Here is a 24,798-nt window from a genome sequence, read left to right as displayed (position 1 = left end):
TAAGCAGGGAAATAACAAGACTTGATCTTGTTCCTCTTGTTACTTGTCTCCTTGAAGACATGGGTGGATATCAATCTTTTTATTTTTCCATAGTATCCCATGCAGAGCAAGGGCTGAAAATATTTGTGTTGATGGCTGACTGCCTGAAGTCAACAAGGATTCATAAGCTGTTCCCTAGACCAGTATCTCTTAATCTAATTTGGGTTTAGAACCCCATCTAATGTCTTATCAGAGCTATGAGGCTTTCCTTACAAAATATCTCCATGCACACATGCATCCTGTGTGGTGCATAAAAAAGCTCGTGAACGCCCTGAGGGCCATCTCAGGGCCCTGTACCAGGACGCCCTGTGGTAGAAGCTGTGTCATGGGGTATCTTTAGTCTAAAGCCTCATCATTTGGCTGATATTATTGTTATCCTGGATTTAGAGGCAGATCATTTGAGTATCTTTAAGCCCCAGCTTTCCTGCCTGTGAGATTGGCTAATGTATGTATCATAGGGGAGTTTAAGACGAAAACGAGATACTGTAGCTAATGTTAACACATAGGTGTTCAGTCAGTATTTATTACTTCCCCTTTCTCATTAGGCAAGAAATGAAGTATCTCCTTGGGAGGCAGAATCAAGAGTTGTTAAGAACCTGGCTCTGGGTGGTGGGTAGATGAGAACTGATTTCTAGTTTTGTCCCTTATTCAATTTTCTCATCTGTAGAATGGGGGTAAATATGTTAAAACACTCAGCAGAGTGCCTGGCACCCAGTAAGAATTTCTTTTATGTATATAAATTTATTTCTTTGTTTATGGCTATGCTGGGTCTTTGGCGCTGCACGCGAGCTTTCTCTAGCTGCAGCGAGCAGGGACTGCTCTCAAGTTGCGGTATGTGGGCTTCTCACTGTGGTGGCGTCTCTTATTGCAGAGCATGGGCATTAGAGTGTAGGCTCAGTAGCTGTGGTACACAGGCCTGTTGTCCCTTGGCATGTGGACTCCTCCTGACCAGGGATTGAACCCGTGTCCCCTGCACTGGCAGACGGATTCTCAACCACTGGACCATCAGGGAAGCCCTGACAAAAACTTTGATAGTTTCTGGGTTTTGGTAACGATGACGATATAACATTGTGTGCTTTGTGCCACTCCATGCCCGCTTGGGTGAGGAGCAGCAGGGCTGACAGGACAAACTGAAAACGCACCTTGATTTTAAGGAGGTTAGAGTTTGGGCAGCTCTGATAGCCTCTGAAAAACCCTTCTAGAACATTGTCCCCCGGGAACCACCTTGGCTAAAGTCAGTCTGATCCTTGGATCGCTCTGCCAGCTTTCTGAACCCAGGCAAATCAGAGTGGAGAACAAAATTCCTCAGGCGTTAAGAGATGCAACTGCTTTTCTCTGAGAACACTTGGTCGTGCGGAAAAGCTGCAACCCCAAGAGAGAGCATAAAGACCACTGAAATGAGGCCAATGCATAATGCAAGAGCCCTGCTTTCTCCCCAGCTTAATTCTATTTTGTTAAGTAATGATGGAATAAAAATTCAGGATGATGGAAGATGAGATTTGCGACTCGATTTGATCAAATGCCTATCGCTGTCGCTTCAAGCCAGATGGGTTGCTCCATAAACAGATAAATAAATCAGACATCAGTGGAAGATGAGAAGTCATGGCCAAGGATGAAACGAGACAGAAAATAATTCCCAGCCATGATATTCATTTAGGGTATCACACCCAGGCTGCGGTGGGAACCCCAAAGTGGCTGATGGAGGATTATAAGGGAGTGGGAATTCAGCCCCGATAAGCAAGACCTCACTGGACAGCACCATCTGCCTAAGCCATGGTCGTCCCAGGGAATTGCAAAGGGCCAGCAATTGACCCGCCACCATTAATGCTCCATTTGTGGGATTAACTGGGCTGTTTGGGGAATAATTTATGAGGAATCATTAACCTAATGATATTGGTTCTCTATAAACTGCTTAGTCTGTCTCAGAGAAAATGGATTTCATAAATCTAGGTGGAAAATTCTGGGTGACTCACGGAAGGCCCATCAACAGGGTGAAGATGGGTCGCCAGACAGTGAAACTCTGCACTCTCAGCTTGCTTGAAGGGCCTTGAAGGTCACCCCATCATTTACTTTTGTCTGCCAGCCCTGCCAGCCACTTGATTGAAGGAGGAAGTACCCAGAGTTGAAAAGTACAGGCTGGAGAAACATGCATTGATTTTCTTTGCCTTGAGTTTTAAATCCCACCTGTGACTGGCTCTGAAGGTTCAGGAAAAGGCAAGAAGGTAGCCCTTCCAGTGTGGGGAATTCCAGGGCTGCAGAAATCATGTCCTTCCTCATCTAGAAAAGGATCAATGTCTTTTTAAACAAGTTGGCTTCTGTATCTGCTGTGTGCAGGCTGGAGAGGGTCAGTACTCTGGACAGGGATATCAGGGAAGTCCTCTGAGAAGGTGACTTAAGGCTTCCATTCATGGGGTCGCAAAGAGTCGGACACGACTGAGCGACTGATCTAATCTGATCTGATGATAAGATAGAGCTGGAAGGAAAGGTATTTATGGGTGGAAAGGATAGCAAGGCAAGTGCAAAGGCCCTGGGGTCGGAGCAAGCTTGGCCTGTTAGGGAACAGAGAATTTATTACCATTATTGTAGACCAGTAGGTGTATTTATTCCCACTGGAGAGATGAGAAAACTGAGGCCCAAGAAGATTAGGTAGATAATTTCCACCTATTCTAGAAGATAAGATTTGCAGGAAGTGTTGATGGATGCCGGTCTGTATCTGTAACCACTAGGCCATGGCTCAGCAAACAATGGCTTGTGGGTTCAATCAAGTCTTCATCAGTTTTTGTTAAAGTTTTATCAGAATGCAGATATTCATTTACATATTGTCTGTGGCTGCTTCATGCTCCACTGGCAGAACTGAGTGGTCATAACAGAAACCTCATGGCCTGGAAACCCTTACGTATTTTCTGTCTGGCCCTTTACAGGTACAGTTTGCACTCTGTGTAGACAACTACGTCTCTCTTCTCTGTCTCTCCCTTTGCCCTTTGCGGGAGCAGGCAGTAGTCATAAGGCTTCTGGGAACATACATCGTCTGGTCCATTGTGTGGATCAGAGAAGGAGGAGGAGGTGGTGGATGGCATGGGGGGAGAGGGGAGAGGAAGGAGGGGTTCTGCTGTGCTCAGTTGCTCAGTTGTGTCCGACTCTTTGCAACCCCATGTGCTGTAACCCACCAGGCTCCTCTGTCCATGGCAATTCTCCAGGCAAGAATGCTGGAGTGGGTTGCCATGCCCTCCTCCAGAGTTGGGAGGTCTGAAAATTTATTTTGTAAGTGGGCAAAGGGTGTTGTTTAAGGAAAGGTACGTCCCTTTCAAGTGAGCAGAAAGTATTGAGATCCAGGGAGAAGCATTTGATTCTTAGACCCCTGGGATTACCTCTGTTGCACACGAGGCAGGGATGGCAGCTCCAGATCATACCAGACGAGAAACAGGTCTTGGGTGGAGAAAGCCAGAGGGCGTCTCCTACAGCAGCGGCCAAGTCTGTGGGTCCCAGCGTGTGCAGGACACACTTGGCGCCATGGCATTTCCCCAGTTGTTGTCAGGGGTGGTTGCACATTACAGAACCAAAGCCAGCCTACCTCTGGACTTCCTGACCCTCAGTGTTAAGGAAGCTTTGATGTTTTTCCCCAGGTGCCTGACTTTAAAACTGGATAGAAAGTATCTTTGCCAAGATGCAACTTTGCTAAACAGAGGATTTTCCCTCCTATCTTCTGCTGGTGTCATGGCACTGTGTAAGGGAGGGGAAATCATAGAATTCAGAGTAAGCAGCCCCCTGGGTTTAAACCCTAACCCCGTATTTGATTTGAGCAAGATACTTCATTGTTCTGGGCCTCAATTTCTGCATCTGCCATGCAGAGATGATAGTGGCGTCTGTTTCACTGGATGTTAAGATTAAGATGAGAAATATAAACTACACGCCACTTGGTAGTTCAAATTCTTGCTCTCAGTCTTGAAATTGGGAATGAGGACTGTGTTTCCCAATCTCCCTTTCAGCTGGTCATGACCATGAGAGAAAGTTATGGTCAAGGATAGTTAAAGGGTTCAGTTCAGTTTAGTTCAGTTCAGTCACTCAGTCGTGTCCGACTCTTTGCGACCCCATGAATTGCAGCACGCCAGGCCTCCCTGTCCATCACCAACTCCTGGAGTTCACTCAGATTCACGTCAGTCGAGTCAGTGATGCCATCCAGCCATCTCATCCTCTGTCATCCCCTTCTCCTCCTGCCCCCAATCCCTCCCAGCATCAGAGTCTTTCCCAATGAGTCAACTCTTCGCATGAGGTGGCCAAAGTACTGGGGTTTCAGGTTAAAAGGTAGTGGGGTCTAAAACTTTTGGAAACCACCTGATTTTCTTTCTTCCTGGAGCCTAGAACGTGGGCACAATGATTGGAGCTGGAGCACCCATTTTGGGTCATGAGGGAGAAGACTTGTGTTGAGCCGGCAGAGCAACAAGCTAGAAGAGGCCTGGGTCTCTAAACTCCTTAACTGCAGTTTTTGATTCTGTGACAGAAAAAAAAAAAAAAAAAAAACTAGCATCTCTAAGATTGTTAAAAGCATCTTTTAAATTTTGAGTTTTCTCCTTCTCAGAGTAGAATTAATCCTGACACACTAGTTGTATGGTCTTGAAAGAATTTTCTTAATCTCTTTGAACTTCAGTAACCTCCCCAACAAAATAGATTTAGAAACCCTAACACCTCACAAATGTGACAGTTCAAGAAAGCAGTATGATGGTTTTCTGCTGCCCCCCAAAAGTCTTATGATGATGCCCTTGAAATATAGTTCTTCAGGCCCCATCCCGAAGTGTTCTGAATCATCAGGTCTGGTGATGGGGCCAACCACTGTATGTTCCTCTCAAGTCCCCAGGTGATGTGATCCCTAGCCAGGTTTGGGAGGCATGGAGCTGAGAATTTCATCCTTTCTTCCCTGCTTTCAAAGTCAGAGTGAACATTGAGAAATGAGGTCTGCACATATGTCTAAAGGGACCCATCTGCTTGGAGGGGACTTTGGACGGTCTCCAGCTTTCCCCAGACCACTCTGCTGCAAACATCCCTTTGAGAGAGGAATGATTTGCTGGGCAGCAGCATGGCCACCAGCTGCTCAGTCCCATCTGAACTGCTGGCTCTCCATTTCAGTTTAAAATGCAGCGACATCCGTGGATTACAGTCTACATCCTCATGATGGATCTTTTAATCTAATTAAGGGAAGGCAAAGACTTTCCCCTGGTGCTTTCAGATGCAGAGAACTCTGATTTTAAACATAGTGTACTGGCTGAGCGTTCTTGTTTTAGGGGCAGGAAAACCTGGGCCCTAATGCTGGCTATGTGTCCCTGAACAATCACTTAACCTCTCGGAAGAGTCCATTTCTACTTGAGCCAGGATTTGGGCTCAGGCTTTGGCATGCATAGAAAATTCCCTCAACAGCCCCACGAAGCAGGTTTATCACCATCCCCATTTTACAGTTACAGAGAGAGTAACTAGATTGCCCAGATCACACAGGGAGCAGTACATGGTGTGAATTTGATAGTACAGTAATATCTGGATGATGGACTATGACATGGGCTTCTCAGGTGGCGCCAGTGGTAAAGAATCCACCCGCCAATGCAGGAGACATAAGATACTCGGATTCGATCCCTGGGTTGGGAAGATCACCTGGAGGAGGGCATGGCAACCGACTCTAGTATTCTTCCCTGCAGAATCCCACGGACAGGGGAGCCTGGTGGGCTACAGTCCATGGGATCGCAAAGAGTTGGACATGACTGAAGCGACTCAGCACGCACAGACTATGAAATAGTTGAGTGGCTCTGGAGAGTCTAGCATGGCTGTTACCCAGCGTGTGTGCCAGCTACGGCTGAAACAATCAGCTCCCACTGTTACTGTCATTATTAAGTGGTTGTCATCCATGGAGGTGGCATGGGACCCTAGGAGCATGGGGCCATCCATGAAAAGCATTTTTTTGTTTTGTTTTGTCCAAGTGGAGGAACACAAGAGGCAGAACACGACACGTGGGTAGGTCCTCCAGACCCACAGCACTGTCTGTCCTGGTCCAGACGTGGGCTGATGCCTCAAGGAACAGATGTCTCCATCAGACCCTGTCTCCTGACCCTGAAAGACCTCGGTATATTCTGCCTCCCTTCAAAAGCAAGCAAAGCCTCTCCCTCGGGAGACTCTTGGATGGCAGGGAGGAGCTGGGTTCACTCGGGAAGAAGCTGCCTGTTGGCCCTTCCTTGCAGCAGCCTCTGGAGCCACTCTCATGCTGCCAGCTTCCTGCAGATGCCAAAGCAAATATTCTCAAAAGAGTGCTTGGAGCCTGGGAGGAGGAGGCGAGATGCCGTCTCCAGTTACAGCCCAGCCGTCACCGAGGTCTCAGAAGCATCCTCAGTTTCACTACCCATCTCCGCCCCCTCCCACCCACCTCTGAATCTAGAGGTTCCCCCAGGGGAGCCGGCTTCTCAGTGGGGGAAGCACTGGCCTGTCACTTGGGGTCTCTGCTCTGCAGGGCAGGGGCTAGAACAGCAGGGTCTCCTGGGAAGTTCTGAGTGGACACATGGAGAGTGAGGGGGTTAGGAACGAGCAGGCCATGATCCCAGACAGTGGGACCAGACCCCAAACCCGGAAATGCAAACAAGGGGGCAGAGAACAGGTCTCTGATCTGAACTCTTTTACCCACTCAACCTGCAGAGCATAGGGAAGGTAGGAACAGAGGGTAGAATATAAGAGACACAAGAGAAAAGGGAATAAGAAGGTCAGGGGAATGGTTAAGAACTTGATCTGTGAAGTCCTTCCCTCTCTCCATCCATCCATCCATCCATTTTTCCATCTCCCTCTCTCTCTCTCTGAGAGAGCCATAGGAGTCAGGTCAGCAACAGAATTCTCTGTACACCCCTCTTAGACACCACAGCCCAAGGATCTTGCACACTTCCTGGCACGTGAAAGATGCTTAAGACAAATTTTTAAGACCTGTGTTGAATTAACATTTAAGAATGGTTGGTGGACCTCAGTATGAATGCCACAATATCTCTCTGGGTGGTGTCTAGGGGTGCCCTTTTCCCGGAACCATGGGCTGGGGACCTGACCTAGAACTTGCACATTAGGCAAAGTCCTCTACCTAAGATTCAGAAACTGTTCATTTATCTAAACAAAGGGAGCAGGTGGTAGAGATGATCAAGGGTGGGGGAGGTGTCTAAACCCACCAGGGAGTGTCACTCCATCCCTCTCCAGAGCTCAGAGAGCCTCTGGTCTCTCAGCCTCTCCCTTGGGACAAGTGACAGGGAGCTGGCAGGAAGCTCAGAAGTCAGTGAGCCAGTGCAACAGCTTCATTTTACAGAGCGGACACCAAGGCACGGAGAAGCACGGCCATGGTGATCCATCAGGGCGGCGACAGATCCGGGCTGGGACCCGTTTATCCTGTCCCCGTCCAGGTGCTCATTCTACTCTCCCCCTGCCCCGACCCCCGTCTCAGGGTTTTCATGAGATCTGAGTTAAAGACAGAGAGAAGCTGGGAGTGTGTGGGAGTCAGGGTCAGCTTGAGCGGCCCTGCGCCCTCTGTCAGGCGCTTCCTTCATACCTGATGAGACCTGTCTGTCCCTGCCTGCATTCCCCTCCTCTTCTCCAGAGGACAGACTCTTAGTCTCACCTCCGAATCGTCTGCGGACCCATTGGTAATTTTCTGCCCCTTCCTCCAACATTTTTTATAACCAGTCCTGCCTCATCCAACCAGCCCCTATAAGAGGGGACAAGAACTCAAGTTCTCACCAAGGCCCTGAGCATAACAGATGTGAGAGCCAGGTACAGGACGATAGGGCATAGTGGGGACTGCGGCAGACTGTCTAAAAGTGGCAGCTGCTGCCCAACTCTTACGACGCTGCCACGGGAGGAGAGGTGGTCAGTGTGACCAGATCTTGCACTTTCCTGGAGAAGCCAGAAATGGAGGTTTTGTGTACAATTTGGGGCTTCCCTGATGGTTTAGACAGTAAAGAATCTGACTGCTATGCAGGAGACCTGGGTTCAATCCCTGGGTTGAGAAGATCCTTTGGAGAAGGAAATGGCAACCCACACCAGGATTCTTGCCTAGAGAATTCCTGTTTAGAAAGACAGCACACCACCAGGGAGACTTAGCCTGTAGGCCTTATTTTACAGCTCTCATGGTTCCACCTACCTCCTGTTGACCCAGACCTCAGCGGGTGAAGATCAGGCCCATGGACAGAATGGGAAACATGGAGCCAGTTGGGGACCTTGGTGTGGAGCCAGCAAATGAGAGGAAGGGGCCTGGGCAGACTTGCTGAGTTTCTGAAATCCCAGGCCTTCTCCATGGTGTGAATTTTTTTTTTCTCCCCTACTTCACATAACAACCTTCTGCCAGGCTCCTGGATGCTGACAGCCCTAGATGTGGAATTTACTTTGAAATGCTAATCACAGGGAAAAGTGATATTGATGGTGCCGACTAATTAAGGTCTGGCCTGGTTTAAACGTTGGAGGGATCCTGCCTGCCTCTGGCCTTGGCGGGAGCCCGGGAGGATACTATTTTTATTAAACTGGAGAGATGAATCAGATGGCCTAACTGGACGGGGAGGCGGAGGGTGGAATCACAGCCATGTGGAGCCCTGTGAGTTCCTGATTGATGGAGGCAGTCAGGACACGGGTCTCAGAACATGAGCCTCAGAAACACCTTCTTTCCAGGGTTTCTGATCATGGTAAGGGGGTGGCGTCATGGGTCGGGCGACAGGGCCTGGCTTTATTGGATCTGAAAGTGGTACAGGGGGCCTGAGAAAGAGTGGTCAGCTGTGATTTACAGGAGGCCTCATTTACAGATTCTCTCTGCGGGGTCTGAGTTACACTTGGAGACGGTCCAGAATTAGTAGCTGCCAAGACAGCTGGCGTCCACAGCCCCTACAGGCCTTCACCCTGGGAGGCAGGAACGCAGGGACTGACGGCCTCTGACGGCTGCCCTGTGCAGAATTTAGTGGTCTCTGGATCCCCAGTGACAGCTGACGCTGGCTGTAAGGTAGACAGTGTTCCCATTGTTTCCATTTTACAGATGAGGAAACTGAGATCCAGAGAGGGTCATGCAACAACTGAGCTGCAGAGCTGGAATTTAGACCTAAATGCTTTGATCTCAGAATTCAAGGACTTAGCCCCTCAACTCTATAGTCCGTTGATCCCTGCCTCATGTCTGGCATGGAAGAGACTCTGGATCTGTTCTTTCACTCCCTCACTCCCTTATTCACTTCCTCATACACACATCCATTCACCAACCTGTATTTTTTAAGAATATTTATTTATTTGGCTGTGTCAGATCTTAGTCGAGGCATGCAGAATCTTCGATCTTTGTTGCGGCGTGAGAGATCTTTTTTGTTGCGGCATGTGGAATCCTTAGTTGTGGCATGCAGACTCTTAGTTATGGCACATGGGATCTAGTTCCCTGACCAGGAATGGGACCTGGGCCCTCCGCATTGGGAACGTGGAGTCTTAGCCGCTAGACCCCCAGGGAAGTCCCCACCAACTTGTATTAAATGCTTTCCATACGCTGATCTTATTGGTTCCTATAAGAACCTGCCCAAGAAGCATCATTCACCTTATGCAGATGGTGACATGGAGGATGAAGCACTGAAGCATGTTAACTGACCGACTGCAATTCACAGTGCTCTAGGCATCGGAGGCAGGATTTGTGACTGATTGACACTTGCTCTGCATCTGGTGCTGGGTGGTCCCAGTGCAGGCCAGACTAAGAGCAAGCCGAGGGCATTGACAAAATCCTATTCGATTGTCCCTTAATGACTTCTGACCCCAGCACAAATTAGGTCTGAGCTGCTATGTGTAGCTTAAAAGAATGTATGAAATGAATGAAATACGTGTTTTTAAATCGCAAAAGAGATCTCCAACCCTACGGCAAAGAACCCGCCTACCACTACAGGAGATGCAGGAGATGTGAGTTCGATCCCTGGGTCATTTCCCCTGGAGGAGGAAATGGCAACCCAGTACAGTATTCTTGCCTGGAAAATTCCATGGACAGAGAGGCCTGGTGGGTTCCAGTCCATGGGGTCACAGAGAGATGTGACTGAGCGACTGAACACGCACACACACGCACACAACTCTGTGGCAAAGTGAGTGGTTCAGACTCCAGAGTGTGGTGGATGTCTGGATAATAGCAGAGAACTATGCCTTCTGATGGGGGGCTTCCAGTGTAGCTTAGCTGGTAAAGAATCCGCCTGCAATGCAGAGACCTAGGTTAGATTCCTGGGTTGGGAAGATCCTCTGGAGAAGGGAAAGGCTACCCACTCAGTATTCTGGCCTGGAGAATTCCATGGACTGTATAGTCCATGGCGTCACAAAGAGTCAGACACGACTGAGCAACTTTGACTTCACATGGCTTCTGATGGGGTTTCCCAGGTGACGCTCGTGGTAAAGAATCTGCCTGCAATGCAGGAGCCACAGGAGACTTGAATTCAATCCCTGGGTCAGGAAGATCCCCTGGCAAAGGAAATGGCTACCCATTCCAGTATTCTTGCCTGGAAAATCCCATTGACAGAGGAGGCTGGTGGGTTACAGCCCATGAGGTCAGAAAGAGTCAGACACAACTTAGCGAGAGAAAATTAAACTAAATGCCTTCTGATATTTACATCTTGCTGTTGTCCTCCCCCTGAATCTGACTGGTCCTGGGATTGATTTTAACCAAAAGCATCTGGCAGAAGGGATGCTATGCCATTTCCCAGTGTAAATCTTGAACAGTGGAGCGTTGCTGCATTCTGGCTGGAGGCTGTTGCCACCTAAGGGTCTTCTCTGGGGCTTGATGACTCCTGGATATGTCAGGACAGATTAACAGGTGTTAGGTATTAGAGACTTATTATCACCAAAGATAGACTTCCTCCTTGGGTTAATCAGAGGATGAGAGAGAACTGAGAAGGAGTGAATTTCTCACTGCTGTTTAAGACCCCAAAGAGAGTGGCTTTCTGTTATTTACTGCCCTGTTTCTGAGCCACCTAGCTGTGAGCGCCACACTCTGAGAGATGCCGGCTCGGGTGACCACGGTTTCCTGTAAATTCTGTCCAATCGTGGGCTGTTTCATTCTTTCATCTGTGGTTCCCTGACTGTCCCTGCATCCCTGAGGACCCTGAGAAGGACACAGTCTGTCCATCATCTGGGCCCTCCATCTGGAGCTCCATGCCTTCCCCAGGACTTCTGGTCAGGTGGCAGAGAAGAATATTTATGGCTCAGTGACCAGATGGAGCCGGAATGTTCTGTAGCAGACTCAGAGACAAATGAAAAGTCCATGGGCCTCTGCTGGAGTCAGCCGAGTGTGGTTGAGATGCAGTTTTTGCTCTTGTCCCAGAGGGGATATTTCAATTTTGTGCTAATCACCTTGGTTTCCTGTTAATGCACCCCCTGGGTCCTGCAGACAGGAAGATAATTGGTTGCACCAGAGAGGGGACCACTCAGGACACTTTCAAACCAGGGGTGTAACTCAATCAACCACTTGCAAAGAACATGGGCATTTTGCCTTGTGTGGCCCCCTCGTTTCTCACCCCCGATTCCCCGTCTTTTACCCTTGATATTAGATGCAGACTATTAATAACGATGCTGATTGTTCCCCTGTCTTCCTGCTGCTTGGGCCAGAGGCCTTTTTAGATCTCAGCAGTTGGGAAGATGTTAACTCCAAATGGAAATCTAATCATGACACATTGAAAGACCGACTTTGCAGCTCTACTGGGGGATATGCTAAGGATCTGGCTTGGGCAAAAGTGTTTCTCTTTCCAGGTCAGATTCTCTAAAGTCTTCTCTCCTTTATCAGGCTTTGGATTGACTTTTTGACTTCTATTCCTGTAAACAAAATTATTTCATGTGAAAGTGGGCTTTCATTTGATTGAGAAGTAGGGATCTCTGCTAGAATGCCACCCCTGCCGTCACTCAGGGAGCCCCAGGGAGAGAATTCACCCCAAGAGACGTGGTTTAGCATGATGACACTGTGCTAATAGAAGAGCCCGAGTTGTCATGGAGGAATGGGGATTCTCAGTGGGAAGATTAGAATCCATCCCCGGGACTTCCCCAGTGATCCAGTTAAGACTCTGAGCTTCCAATGCAGGGGCCATGAGGTCAATCCCTGGTCAGGCAACTAAGATCCCACATACTGCATGGAGTGGCCAAAAAATAAAACAAATTAATAAGTAAAATCCATCCACCATCCAGGTCAGCCACCTGGATACATGGGTCATAGGGAGAAGAAGAGGAGCAGATTCTCGAAGCTTGATGTCCAAGCAGCAGTACTAATGCCCCTCTGATACGGGGCATCCCAAGGAGAAGAGAGCCGCTCACACCCTACTCTTCATCCCAGTCTGATAAGCCCCATCGGCACAGGGGAAGTTCCGCTCATTAGAATGGGCTCCTGGTGGGGGAGGGGGAGAGAGGAAGGTGCTGATGGAAGATTGGAAATAGTGCCTGGTCTTCACTCTGCCCCGTGGAGCCATCCAGGGGAAGTGCCACTCCCGGGGGCAGACTTTGGGACATGCAGGCAGCCTGTATGGCCGAGAGGGGCTATGTGAAGGCCCAATGACCTAGATATTTGAACTAAGCTCAGAGAAGGAAAAAAAAAAGATAAAGATGCTCTTTGAAGGAAGCATACAGGCTTGCAGATCAGGAAACAGGGTGGGTCACTCATAGTCACGGGACCACAGGGCTGGCCAGAGAGAAGCACATGAAAGGGCCTGAGGCCAAGATGACAACGCTGACCTGCAGGGAGTGGCCAATTAAGAGACGGCTTTTAAGGCATCAAGTTGAGGCCCACTGAGCAATGAATGTCTTTCCTGGAAGCTGTCCCAGACCACAGGCTACAGAGAAAGAGACAGGCTCGCTGTGGTCATAGGCGGAGAGGCTCCAGGTAAGAGAGTCTATCAGTGACACGACAGAGGCAGTGATTATCACTGGCCCTCAGGTGATGACAGTGGTAAAGAATTCGCCTGACAATGCAGGAGACACAAGAGACACGGGTTCAATCCCTGAGTCAGGAAGGTCCGCTGGAGTAGGAAGTGAAAACTCACTCCAGTATTCTTGCCTGGAAAATTCTCTGGGCAGAGGAGCCTGGTGGGTTACAGTCCATGGGGCCACAAAGAGTCAGACACGACGGAGCAACTGAACACAGCACACAGCTCAGGTGGCCACACCTGGTGAGCAGCATTGCTTCCTCAGGAATAAGGGCTCCTTGGTTAAAAGAGAGGGCCTTCCCATTCAGATCGGAGGGCTACAAGTATAGAATTCAGAGGAGGAACTCAGCTTATAGCTGGAGGTGACAGAGCAAAGTTTATGAGTGAAAAGGAAAACTATGCTCCAATAATTTGGCTGCCCTGATCCAACTATGGCCAGGGAAATGGTTTCTGCCCTAATGATGGCCAAATGACCACCATGTATTCAGGAAAAACAGCCCCACAGGGAGGATGCAGGATGTCAGGTCTTGATTCAGCAAATAATTCACTCCCTCAAGCATCTCCGAGGAGGACCATGCCTCCCACCCCTTGACGTGGGCCACGTGACTTGCTCTGGCCAAGAAGACATTACAGGATGTCATCCAAAGACTTGAAGTGTCTGTGCTGACTGGTTGGCCCCCTCAACCTCCTGCCTTTAGCCTGAGTAGAACAGTAGAACAGGCCACTCGAGTCAGGCCACTAGTCTGAGGAGGATGAGGGATCCATGGAGCAGATGTGGATCCAGCCCGACCAGGGCCAAACACAGCAGAGCCCAGCCTGGACCAGTCAGATTTAGATTCAGTTGACTCAGAGACATGTGAATGAGAAATAAACACTTAGGTGGTAGATGGAGAACTTTGCCATCTTTGAGACACAAATGCTTGAAACACTTTGAAAACCCTCTCCTGCTGCTAAGCATAAAGTTATTCCCCAGATGGCCACCCTGGACTCTAGGAGAGCCCTCTGTAGCCTCATCTCACGACCCTCCCCTGTCCTCAGGGATCTTGGGTAAGAGTCATTTCTACCTGGCTTCGAATCCTCATTCCAACTCTTTGTAGCCTTGGAACTTTGAGCCTCGGTGTCCTCATCTGTAAAATGGAGCTTACGATTACCTACCTACACAGGTGTGTTTTTAAATGAGGTTATGCTTACAAAGGGTTCCCCAAGGGGCACAGGGGCAAAGAATCCTCCTGCCATTGCAGGAGACATAGGAGATGTAGGTTTGATCCCTGGGTGGGGAAGAACCCCTGGAGGAGGCACTGGCAACTCACTCCAGTATTCTTGCCTGAAAAATGCCATGGACAGAGGAGCCTGGCAGGCTACAATTCAGGGGTCGCACAGAGTCGGACACGACTGAGCACACACACATATGCACTGCTTGAAAATTAACATTAAAAGCATGCTGAAAATTATCTGGCACATAACCAATACATTTTCAGTAGCCGTGGTTGATGACTATCCTTTTTGAGGTTGGAATTCATTACTCCAGACCCATTACTCTTGGATTTTGCTCACGGTCCATTCAGACTCAGGGGTTAGGATGCCTCCCTGTGTGTCTCCTTGCTGGGGAGCCCGGACTGCACACTCTCCCCGTTGCCGACAGCAGAAGGACATAGTTCTAAAATGCCCACACACTTGGATTTCCCGTCAGAGTGGCCTCAGCAGATTCTGAGAGGTTCCTGTCAAGTGTTGAGAAGGAGGCCATGAATCATGGCTTGCCAGGGAGGTTAAAATCCAGACCCTGGGGCAGTTGCCAGAGATCACACAGGGTGGGGTCAGGTCCTGAGTGTCTTGTAAAGCTGGATTCTCTCCTTCCTGTGACAAGTCTGAATCCCATGGAGTGAATAAGAAAAGCTCAGCCAGCCAGCCATACGTGCTGTGTGTGGAGGATGATACCAGCCTGGGCTAGAGAAGGTGCATCCAACCTGCTTCTCCCGAGTCTGCTTCCGTGAGTGAGGGAAGGGCAGCTCCCTCACCTCTCCAGGCGACCTTGCTTTCTCTGAAAGTAGGAAGATCGTGGAGGTTCTGTTGGGGTCTTGTCCTAAAGAGGGTAATTGAAAAAGATGAATTTTACCTTTACACTCTAGCTCACTGGTTCTAAGGCGCACACTTTCCCTACATGGTAACGTCTCTGAACTCAGGATGTTTCTGATTTCAACTGACATGAAGGCATTGTGTCACGGGGTAATTGGCACCATTTCCTCATCTCCCATGGCTCATGAAATAACGCGTCTTAACAATCAATGGCATTTTAGATTTGGTGAAATATAATCTTTTTTTTTTTTTTTTTAATGGAGAAGGAAATGGCAACCCACTCCAATATTCTTGCCTGGAGAATTACGTGAAAAGAGGAGCCTGGCAGGGTCCCAAGAGCTGGACACGACTGAGCAACTAAACCACCAGTCTTTTTTAACAGCTCATACTTACATAGATTTACTCTGTGCTAAATCCTGTGATTAGCGCTTTACATGGAGGAGCTCATCAGAAAGACTGTAGAAAATCCTCATTCTTTCCAATGAGGAAACCAAGATCAGAAAGGTAAAGACACTTGCCTAAGGTCACACAGCAGTGGAAAGGCCCTTCTTTCTCTGTGGTCATTCCTGAATTCACCTCTCTCTAGTCTGTTCTCTCTGAACCTTCAGTTTTTTAATAAATCAGATCAGTGTTTACTTTGAAGACCTGTCTGTCTCTCTCTTCCTCTCTCTCTTTCTCACTCTTTCTCCATCCCAGCCTTTCTCTCTCCTTCCACAAATGCATGCACACTTCAGATATTCTTGAGTGTGTGTGTGCTCAGTCACTCAGTCATGTTGACTCTTTGAGACCCCATGGACTGTAGCCTGCCAGGCTCCTCTGTCTGTGGGATTCTCCACGCAAGAATACTGCAGTGGATTGCCATTTCCTGCTCCAGGGGAACTTCCTGACCCAGGGATCAAATCTGAGTCTCCCACATCTTCCATTTCTCCTGCATTGGCAGGCAAATTCTTTACCACTGAACCACCTGCAAAGCCCTTAAGTATCTGGTCTACAAATCTCTCTCTCGACCTATAATATACCTGAGAAATTTCCATTCTCTCAATCAAAACATATTTATCAGGTTTATTTATCTACTATTATCATGGTTCTGGGGCTTCCCTGATAGCTCAGTTGGTAAAGAATCCGGCTGCAATGCAAGAGACCCTGGTTTGATTCCTGGGTTGGGAAGATCTGCTGGAGAAGGGATAGGCTATCCACTCCAGTATTCTTGGACTTCCCTTGAGGCTCAGCTGGTAAAGAATGCCTCTGCAATGCGAGAAACATGGGTTCGATCCCTGGGTAGGGAAGATCCCCTGAAGAAGGGAAAGGCTACCCACTCCAGTACTCTGGCCTGGAGAATTCCATGGACTGTATAGTCCATGGGGTCACAAAGAGTCAGACATGACTGAATGACTTTCACTTTCACTATCACGGTTCTAGGGAAATTATTCTGTGAGAATGAGAGATGGATAATTCTATCTCTTGATTTTGTGGAGTTTACAATCTCGTATTATGTAAAACTTTTGTGTTTGTTAGGCCAATTAAAACTCCATTTTAAATGCACTAGAAAAATCTTTAGATGAAAAAGTGGTGGATTGCACCATTCTGCTTTCACAGATGTAACAGGGCACCCTGTCCGATTTTCACAAAGGTATAAAAATCTCACTGGGGCTGGCAGAGGCTGGAAAAACTCTCAGTTTAGAACTGGAAGCGGTCTTTGGCTTGGCAGGTGGTGGAGATTTAAATGCCTGGGGGCGTGCTGTTCTTTTGTTCTGGAAAGACTACCTGAACGTGGGTCCCTTGGCCGTGTAAGTGGATGTCAACTGTTTCAGGAAAAGCTGTGAATTCACCTGTTACCCTGAACACAGAGGGTTAGGCCAAGCTCTTCCTCATTCTCTGGAGAGTTTGTTTTGTTTGAGGTGGGCAGGTTTTTTTTCCCCTGTGTGGGTTTAGCCAGCTCTGTGCAGGAGGTGCAGTTCGCACTGCTTGTCTTCAGGGATTTCTATGCTGTCACGATGAGCACTGCTGATGGGGAGCTGGGGCAGAAGTCTTGATGGCCACAAAAGGGATGAGGAAGCCCTTTGTATAAAATAGATAACTATTGAGAACAGTCCTACTGTATAGGACAGAGAACTCTGCTTCATGCCCTGTGCTGACCTGAATGGGAAGGAAGTCCAAAAGGGAGAGGATATATGTACATGTACAGCTGATTCATTTTGCTGCACAGTAGCAACTGATGCAACACTGGAAAGCAACTGTACTCCAATAAAAAGTTAACTTAAAAAAAACGATGAGAAAGTCCAGCTTCAAAACGGCCTGGTCCAGCTTGGGGGAGCCCAACCTGGACGTGGCAGTTGAAGGTCACATAGACGGTGTAGTCAAAAATACACAAATGCCACAGAGCTTTAAAAAAAAAATTACAAAACAAAGTCTCTTGTTAAGCCAGCGAGGAATTTCACTGAGCACATCACACACAGAGGTGATGAAGTCAGGAGTTATAAGTGCTAGAAAGGAATTTTCACAGTGCCATGCTAATTATGGGTTGGGAGCCAGCTCTGTGGACAGGACCAATGAGTCCATGGGTCTGTACGCAGATCACAGACCCGTTGTTCAGGGGGAATCTTCAGTTACTTCCAGTGAGGCCTGGCGTTCAAGGTCTCTCAGAGCTTGTGACCCTTTATCAGCTTCTGCTGGTTACCACCACTTGCAATGAGACACAACATTTAGCTTGGATGTGTTCTAGGCAAGTGCTGATGTAGGGAAGACTAAATTACTCAGACTTCCTGAAAGGTACTGATACTGGGTGATTTTATTCTGATGCGATCACCTTGTATTCGGCCCAAAGAAGCAGGCCGCCCCTTTATGGTTATCCAGTGGGGCATCTCATAAAGGGAGTTGACAGTTCTGAGACTGAATATACAAGTGGATGGATGATAGCCAGACCATATATAAGAACAGAACTCTGACCCACAGCCCCTGCAACGATTAGATCCAAATGGTAAGGGCTTGGTCAGTAATTGCCAGGTTCTTGGGACTTGCCTGGTGGTCCAGTGGTTAAGGCGTGTCATTGCAGGGGACAAGGGTTCCATACCTGGTCAGGGAACTAAGATCCCACATGCAATGCGGTGTGAGCAAAAAAAGAAAAATAACTGCCAGGTTCCCCAATTTTGTCCACGCTTCCAACTTAGTACTGACCAGGAAAAGGAAAATATGCAGTCTCAGCCAATACCTAGGAGACCTTCTTCTGGTGCATACAGGATGCCTGCCTCCAGCTTCCTCAGGCTGAAAACCAGGGCATTCCAATACCTTCCCCCTTTCCCACTAACGAGCTCTCCCACTTTTCTGCTGGCTTTTGAGTTTCTGCCAAATGCAAGTGACTGTGGCTTACTCCTCTGCTTTAGAGCCACCTCTGAATAAATTTGCCATGGTTGTTCAGTCACTGAGTTGTGTCTGACTCTTTGTGATCCCATGAACTGCAGCATGCCAGGCTCCCCTTGTCCTTCACTATCTCCTGGAGTTGACTCAAATTCATATCCATTGAGTCCGTGATGCTATCTAACCATCTCATTCTCTGCTGTCCCTTTATCCTTTTGTTTCAATCTTTCCCAGCATCCAGGTCTTTTTCAATGAGCTGGCACTTCGCATCAGGTGACCAAAGTATTGGCGCTTCAGCTTCACCCCCAGTCCTTCCAATGAATATTCAGGGTTGACTCCTTGCTGTCCAAGTGACTTTCAAGAGCCTTCTCCAGCCCCACAATTCAAAAGAATCTACTCTTCATCACTCAGCCTTCTTTGTGGTCCAACTCTCACATCTGTACATGACTACTGGAAAAACCATAGCTTTGACTATATGGACCTTTGTCGGCAAAGTGATGTCTCTGCTTTTTAATATGCTCTTTAGGTTTGCTTGTTTTCCAAGGAGCTAGTGTCTTTTAATTTCATGTCTGCAGTCCTTCACTTATTCTCATTTCAGTGGTCTTCATTTATTTCCACATTCCCACTGCCAAAGGGTGGGCAGGAAAGGAGGACAGTGGAGGTGGCATTTGAAACATGGAGATCTGCACCCAGAAATGCAGGAGTGCTCAAAGGCAGTCTCGGTGCGGTGGGATCTGCTACCCCTGGGTTTTGGAGGCAGGACAGCAGCCAGGCAAGGGGCAGCCAGGCAAGGCAGATAGGATGGGCTTGGAGCCTGATGACCTGGAGAGGAGCCACCTCAAAGAGCAGCAGAAATAAATCACACGTTTGGTTGTAAATCCCTCCTGCACGTTCAGCAACTTCTTGGCAAACTTGATGGTCTAATCTTGGCTATGCCCTGGGAGTAAAAAATAAGGGTTTGTACCCAGATGGGGACAGATCAATAAAGGGCCAAGTAGAGGTCAGGGTGAAAATGGCACAAGACTGGAATGCCAGGAGGCAGCAGGGCAGTGGCATAAAGCCCTATATCTCCTCCCCCAGGAATAGAAAATCCACCCTCACTGGTGTTTAAAGAGAGGCACCCCCTGTCCTCTTGCAATGAGTCGTCACCCTTATGCAATAGGTCGCGTTCCCTCTTCCATGATAGCCATCACCTATGGGTGGTTACCCTTGAGAAACCTCAGAAATATCTGGGAGAAAAAAAATCCTATTGAAAAGACAATAATTCTTGCCAGTGGTACAATTTATAACAATTGAAGGGAGCAACTTAAATAGCCAACAAGGGGAGAAGGTTAAATCAGCTAAGTTATAGCCACCCAACAGACTATTATGCAGTTGTTAAAAATAATGGAAGCCTGTCTGAAAGACTGGAGATGACTCTCACGAAACGTCAAGCGGAAAAACAGGACCATGAGAGTTTGCACCATATGTGTCATTTTTGTGATGAAAAATGACTATGTGGGTAGAAGGAAAAAAAAAAGACCATGAGATTTCTGACCGAAATGCTAAGGGTAATAATCTCTGCTTAAGGGCGTGGGTAGACTTTGACTTTCTTCTGTTTGTTTTTTGGTTCTTTCTGAAGTTTCCATAATAAGTATACACTATAGATTTCCATTGGACAAAGTGAATGTTATTTTGCATGCTATTTTAATAATGGAAATGCTTTGGCTCTAAGCATGGGACTCAACTCTCTTCCTGACGTTCCCACGTGCCCCTCCCTAGGGTCTGCTTGGCTGGCAGAAATTCCAGGAAATAAACAAACTGCAGCTTAAGGAGATCTGTTCAGGAACAAGTGAGGGGGAGAACCAAATTCTTCATCCAGTCCCTCGGCCAGCTGTGTCTTTGAAAGAATAAAGATGCAAAGCTTTGAGAAAGGAAGGATGTAGGGCTCTGGGGACAGAAAATTGAGCAGAGAGGCTGTGTGGGTGTGGGGACTTGCTGACACAGGCTGGAGTTGGGGGCTGGGTTTACCTTCTCAGTCAAAGCTACACCCTCAATTATAATACTGTTCTTTGATATGAGCAATGAATATTTTATTCATCTTAAGGAGGGTGCAGATGAAAGTGTCCTTAGACAGTATGGCTCTTGTAATCAATTCATAATTTAAAATTGAAGTAGGAACAGTGTGGGCTTTCCAGGTGGCTCAGGAGGGCAAAGAATCCACATGCAGGTTCGATACCCGGTCAGGAAGATCCCCTGGAGGGAATGGCAACTCACTCCAGTATTCTTGCCTGGAGAATCCCATGGACAGAGGAGCCTGGCGGGCTACAGTCCATGGGATCACAGAGTCGGACATGACTGAAGCAGCTGAGCATGCACACGTGCACGCACGCACACAAGAACCGTGTGCTTCAAGCCTCCGACTAAACCCTGATGCCGTTACTACCAACTTTGGAGTGAGTGGCCACTCTGTTCTTGAGACGGGGCTGCCGAGCTCCTGACCACTGCCAGCCCAGTGACTTTCAGGAATGACCTGCCTTGGCTTGTGCAGACACAGCCACTGTGAGCAGCCTGCCTCTGGCCAGCCATGGCTGAATTTCCTCCTGCTACTCCCAGGAGCACAAAATGTGCTACGAGAGCAGATAATGAAGGAGATCTGCTCAGTGTAATGAATTTCTAGTTTCTGGTTTATTACTTATTTATTTTTTATACTGCATCTTGGTCTCCTCAAGAGGGACAATTTCAGGGTGATTCATCTACTCATCTATCCATCCACCTATTCATATGTCCCTCATCCACCCATCTATCCATCCTTCCATCTATTTATCCTTCCACTCATCCACCCGTTCAAAGATTTAAGGAGCATTTACAATGTGTTAGGTGTTATCCAAAATGGTTGGTGCCCCCAAGAAGCCCAAAATACAGAGAGAATGAAAGGCAAATGAGTTGGTAATCATCAAAGCACAATACTTTCATTCATTACATGAAGTTTAAATAGGTGCAACCCCTAGGAAGGACAGTGTGGCAACATTAACGGTGCAGCATTAACACCCCAGCATTAACACCCTTGACCCAGCAATTCCACTTGTTGAAAGTTAACCTACAGATACTCATCCATGCACAGAATGACTCGTGTACTGAGTTATTCATTTCAGCATTATTTGTAATGATGAAAGTTTCCAAAGTTCCATCACCCAAATGACCAAGAGTAGGAGACCGATGAAACAAATGATACTATATCTATGTAAGAATTTGTATATTCTTATATTCACTAATATGGAAAGATTGCTAAGATTTATTCTTAGGTTAAAGAATATACAATAATGTGCACATTATTTTGCCAAGTGTACTGAAGAGAAAATAACCTGTGTGTGTTTAGCATTTGTCTGCAGGCTGTTTCAGTGCACATGGAGGCTCTTTCTAGAAAATAAACACCTGAAGTGACCCTCAGCCAACAGGGGATTGTTGTTGTTGTTGTCCAGTTGCTGAGTCACGTCTGATTCTTTGAGACCCCATGGACTGTGGCACACCAGTCTCGCCTGTCCTTCACTATCTCCTGGAGTTTGCTCACATTCAGTCCATTGAATCAGTGACGCTATATAACCATCTCATCTTCTGCCGCCCCCTTCCCCTTTTGCCTTCAATCTTTCCCAGCATCAGGGTCTTTTCCGATGAGTCAGCTCTTCACATCAGGTGGTCATAGTATTGGAGCTGTAGCTTCAGGCCCAGTCCTTCCAATGAATATTCAGGGTTAATTTGCTTTAGGATCAGCCCTCAGCCTTCTTTATGGTTCAACTCTCACATCCATACACGACTACTGGAAAAAGCATAGGTTTGACTATATGGACCTTTGTTGGCAAAGTGATGCCTCTTGCTTTTTAATACGTTGTCTAGATTTGTCATAGCTTTCCTTCCAAGGAGCAAGAGTCTTTTAATATTACGGCTCAGTCACCATCCTCAGTGACTTTGGAGCCCCCTTGGTGGAAACATGATCTACAGTGCCTCCCAGAAGTCCCAGAAGAAGTGAGCCTTAATAACCCATGGTGGTAACCTGCTCACTCACAGACACTTGGATTTCCTCCCCTTTCTGTCTCACTTCCTCACTCTTTCACCATGCTGCCTAGGATAATCTCCCAAACTACTTGAGCCCAGATATTTACCTTGAGATCTGCTCTTGAGGAAACACAAACTAGGACAATGTAATTGCTTACGTAGAGGTTGGAAGTAGAACCACTGCAGCCTCTGGGGAGGGGAACTGGGCGGCTGAGGGCAAGAGGGCCAAGAGAGATTTTCATCATGGAATCTGACATCTTTTTAAATGCCTAACATTTTATATTAGCTATCGAGGACTTCCCTGGTGGTCCAGAGGTTAAGAATTCACCAGCAAATGCAGGGGACATGGGTTCAATCCCTGATCTAGGAAGATTCCGCATGCCACAGGGCAACTAAGCCCATGTGCCACAACTACTGAGCCTAGTTGAGAAAGCTTGCATGCAGCAGCAAAGACCCAGTGCAGCCAACAATAAAGAAATTAATAATAATTAATTAATTACAAATAACTTACCTTTAAAAAAAATTCCCAATGACACCAACTGATAAATAGTACAATTGGGGAGGCACAAAGTACACTGGGAGCACAGATGTAAAAAAACCCAAACTCAGCCAGTGAACATCAGCAGTGAACCACAAACTCTGGCTCCTGGTTCAGCAGGTGTGAATCCTGTCTCTGTGACTTGCACGCTGTGTGACAGGCCCCATTTCTTGAATTCTTTGTGCCTCAGTTTCCTCATCAGAACAAACTGGGATGATGGTAATGGTACTTATTTCAGAGGATTGTTGTGAGGGTTAAACACATTGACATATGTGTCTTAGTCCGTCTGGGCTGCCGTAACCAAAATACCATAGACTGGATGGGTTATGAACAGCAGAAATGTATTTCTCATGGTTCTGGAGGCTGGAAGTCTGCGATCTCAGTACCACCACGGTTGAGTGAGGGTTCTCTTCTGAGTCGCAGACTTCACTCTGTGTCCTCACATGGCAGAACTGGCTGTGGAACTCTCTGGAATCTCTTATAAGTGCACTCATCCTATTCACTCTTATGACTTGATCATTTCCCCAAGGCCCCACCTTCTAAACCATCACCTCTGGGGACTGAGACTTCAGCCTGTGATACCTGAGGGGCACTCAGACCACAGCAGCATGTGACGCACAAGCATGGCTCGCTGACAGCACCCCCATGGTCAGCTGTCTGTTGCATTCAGCTATGTAGCTTGATCTTGGCCAAATCCATATTCCTCCCCGGGAAATTTTCCTATTAGGTATTCTTCTCCCAGCAGCCTCTCAAATGTCTTCATTCTGTATGTTTTTCTACTTCCAGGAGGAGAAAGCAAAGATACCTTTGGAAACTTCTGGATGGGTTTGCACCATCATCAGAACTGCATGATGGTCAGGGAGAACCTCACAGAGCCATCAAAGACAGTAAAAACCCCAGGAACCAATCAGAAGCCGAGGAAAATTGAGGAGAAGAATTCACGTCTGGGCACAAAATTGTACCGAGCAGCAGTTTTGAAAAGAAGCTAAGGATGAATAGTGGAGAGAGAAACACAATCGGCTTTGGTTTATGTCTTCTTACAATTTTTATGTCTGAACTGGAATTTGCTTCCTTTTTGCCTCTCTCTCACTTGAAAAGAACTAAACTCTGATAGTTAAGCTCGAACTGAGCTGGATGGTCCACTATGTCACATAAGTACATTTCTAGTTCTTAGTTCTGATATTTAAAGAGGTGCTATTATTTATTGTACACAGTAATATATTTCTTCGTTCACTGGTGTCTCCTAGACCCTAAAGCAGAAAAATGCTTTAATAAAAATTTGCGTATTGCTTCCTTAAAGCTGGGAGACTAATCTTGGAGATTGTAGAGTGGTTGGCATTTGGGATGTTCTAATGAATTATTGCCTAATATCTCTTTTCTTGCGACACATATATGATTAGTAAATGTTGTCTGCTCACTGATTAACTTTGTTTATTTCCTAATTAAGTTTAGGATCAGCTGTCTTATGGTTATAGAAATAATTGTTTGATTAATGTGTAGGAATTTACATTTTCATTATGCTCCTGAATAACTTCTGTCCCAATTAGACGCAACACCCCATGCTGATCTGGGGCACCGGAATTGCAATTTTCACCCATTAAGGAATAACAGTTATATTGATTGGTGATAATTGGGTGCAGATAGTAAATACACATTAGCAAAATTTAAATTATATACCAACTGGTTCTTTCAATTTGCTTCCAGAGTAGCAGAGTTATAGAGATGGCCATCCATGGTTTGGACAGAGTCGGAGCTCACATAATGGCCAACGCTCTTTTTGATCAGTACATTCCATGAAATTTCAAGAACTGTAGAAATGAGCCATCTGTTGGGATTTGATATCTGAGCTTGCAAGTAGCTCCT

At 47.2% G+C, this 24,798-nt stretch overlaps 1 long non-coding RNA gene across 1 annotated transcript in view; it reads left to right on the top strand.

Moving 5' to 3' along the window:
* LOC139176763 (uncharacterized) overlaps window positions 1–24,261 on the top strand; it is an 80,411-nt gene extending 56,150 nt beyond the window's left edge. Inside the window, exon 4 of the long non-coding RNA XR_011561209.1 lies at window positions 23,722–24,261. This is a non-coding gene — a long non-coding RNA (uncharacterized lncRNA). The remainder of the gene's footprint in view (window positions 1–23,721) is intronic.
* The last annotated feature ends 537 nt before the right edge of the window (window positions 24,262–24,798 follow it).

The sequence above is a fragment of the Bos indicus genome, chromosome 17 (genome assembly GCF_029378745.1).
Source record: "Bos indicus isolate NIAB-ARS_2022 breed Sahiwal x Tharparkar chromosome 17, NIAB-ARS_B.indTharparkar_mat_pri_1.0, whole genome shotgun sequence".
Classification (NCBI taxonomy): Eukaryota; Metazoa; Chordata; class Mammalia; order Artiodactyla; family Bovidae; genus Bos; species Bos indicus.
Note: the sequence above shows the minus strand (reverse complement) of the source record. Positions and strands in the feature narration are given on the sequence as shown.